Source organism: Penaeus monodon, chromosome 5 (genome assembly GCF_015228065.2).
Source record: "Penaeus monodon isolate SGIC_2016 chromosome 5, NSTDA_Pmon_1, whole genome shotgun sequence".
Classification (NCBI taxonomy): domain Eukaryota; kingdom Metazoa; phylum Arthropoda; class Malacostraca; order Decapoda; family Penaeidae; genus Penaeus; species Penaeus monodon.
In genome coordinates, this window is record NC_051390.1 from 50,489,388 (window position 1) to 50,491,887 (window position 2,500).

The window sequence follows — 2,500 nt, forward strand, 5'->3', positions numbered from 1 at the left end:
TCCTCCAACCAGCCTTCTCCTCCTCCTCCTCCTCCTCCTCCTCCTCCTCCTCCTCCTCCTCCTCCTCCTCCTCCTCCTCCTCCTCCTCCTCCTCGTCGCCCCCCCCCATCCCTCATTCCCCACCTCTCTTCTCTCCTCGCCCTTCGTCCTCCTCGTCTTTTTTTCCCACCACCCACCTCTCTTTCCTGGCCTCTCTTTCCCCTCGTCCTCTCCCTCTTTCTCTTCCCTCTCCCCTTCTTTCCCCCGCCCCTTCCCTTATTTCGTCCCTTTCCCCCAGTTCCTTCCCTGCCCCCCCCCCTCCTCCACGTAGCCCGTGCCTCATCCCTTTTCCCCAACGCTTTACCCATATCATCCCCCCCTCGTCCCTCCCCATAATTCGTGCTTCGTCCCCTTCCCCATCTACCCTCTTCTCCGCTCCCCAACCCACGTGGAAACCATGATATTACCCCACCCTATTCTTACGCCACATGCAGTTATATCAGAAAGTTCAAGATTATATGTTTTATTTATTAAACAGAAGTGTTTTTAACAAGTCGTTTGATGGTAGACTTTGTTCGCGCGTGCGATTTTGTGTATGTGTGTGTGTGCGTGTTTCATAGTGAAAGTGATAAGTTAGGAAAGAGAAAGCATGAGAGCGGGCGAACGAGAGAGAGAGAGAGAGAGAGAGAGAGAGAGAGAGAGAGAGAGAGAGAGAGAGAGAGAGAGAGAGAGAGAGAGAGAGAGAGAGAGAGAGAGGGAGGGAGGAGAAAAAGAAGAAGAAGAAAAAGAAGGAACATAGATAAACAAGATACAAGGCGGGATCCGAGGACACGTCAAGGAAGCCTGCGATAAAGGGAGAAGGATTTCGTGCCACGATTACCCATAAATTCCCCTCAGTTTGTCGTGTGACTTCCTCGACGGACAGCCACACTTCAGCCACACTTCACACTGATGTCCGAGTGAACCCCAGACCCTGATGACGTACGGGACTGAGCTCGACATGCCTTGCTGGCTCTTGATGCGTCTTGCTGACTCTTGACGTGTCTTGCTGAATCTCGAAGGTGTCTTGCTGGCTCTCGAAATCGTCTTGCTGACTCTCTAAGTGCTTTGCTGATTCTCGACATCCCTTAAAAATTAGCTGACTCTCGACGTGTCTTGCTGACTCTCGGCCCCTTTTGCTGACTCTTGACGTGTCTTGCTCACTCTCGAACGTGTCTTGCTGACTCTCGACCGTGTTTTGCTGACTCTTGACATGTCTTGCTGATTTTCGGCGTCTCTTGTTGACTAGCTGACTCTTGAGTGTCTTGCTAATTCCCGACTTGTCTTGCTGACTCTCGACATGTCTTTCAGACTCTCAAAATGTGCCGATTCTCGACATGTCTTGCCGACTCTCGACATGTTTTACTGACTCTCGACGTGTCTTGATATCTATGGTTTCGAGTGGATGTTAATTCCGCGAAGAAAAACTTAATGTAATTTCTTCGTCTGGGGCATCCTTCGCGTTTTAAGTAAAAAAATTCCCGTTAGAGATTATAGTAAGGTTAATCAATGATAAGGGTGAATATGGCAATAAGAGTAGTAAGAATATTTTTGACACTAATGGTAGTAATGATAACAGTGTTGATAGTCATGGTGATGAGAATGATAATAACGATGGTAATAGCAGTAATGATAATGATGATGATAATCAGAATATTAATTATAATAGTAACAACAATGATGATCATGACAATAACAGCAATAACAATGAGGATAATGATAACAATGATAATAATAATAATAATTATTATTATTATTATTATTATTATTATAATGATAGTAATTATAATAATAATAATGAAGATGATAATAATAAGAATAATTATAACGATGATGATGATAATAGTGATGATGGCACTAATAATGATGATAAAGATAAAAGTAGTAATAATATTAATGATAATGATAATAATAATGATAATAATAATAATGACTATAATGATGATAATTTTAACAGTTATGGTAATGATGATAATGATGACACTAATAACGATGATAAAGTAATAATGATAATCATGATAATGATTCTAATGAACGGTAATAATGATTCTAATGATAATAGCAACAATAACAGTAGTAACAGTGATAGTAATAATGATAAAATAAATGATGATAATCATGACATACTTTGACTTGCTTTACAATGCGAAGAAAAGCCTAATGTTTTTTTTTTTTTTTTTTTTTCTTTTTTTTTCATTTCTTGCTTCGCGTGTGAAAGAGCAGTAGACGAGGACGAGGCAGGGAGAGGGAGAGAGCAATGATTTCCTGTCAGAGATCAGATGAAGGAAAGTGGATTGATTTAGTCCACAAATGTTTAGGGAACTATAAATGTTGACAGAAGGGAGGAACGGTCTGTTTTTGATTATTATCTCTTTCTATATTTTCTTTCTTTCTCCCTCGCACTCCCTTCTTCTTCTTTCTCTCTCTCTCTCTCTCTCTCTCTCTCTCTCTCTCTCTCTCTCTCTCTCTCTCTCTCTCTCTC

The 2,500-nt window shown here is 41.6% G+C and overlaps 1 protein-coding gene across 4 annotated transcripts in view; it reads left to right on the forward strand.

Annotated features, from left to right (window-relative positions):
• The window catches only part of LOC119573261 (regulator of G-protein signaling 7-like), a 108,478-nt gene that overhangs the window by 93,247 nt on the left and 12,731 nt on the right, over positions 1 to 2,500 (forward strand). The gene's annotated exons all lie outside the window — the stretch shown is intronic.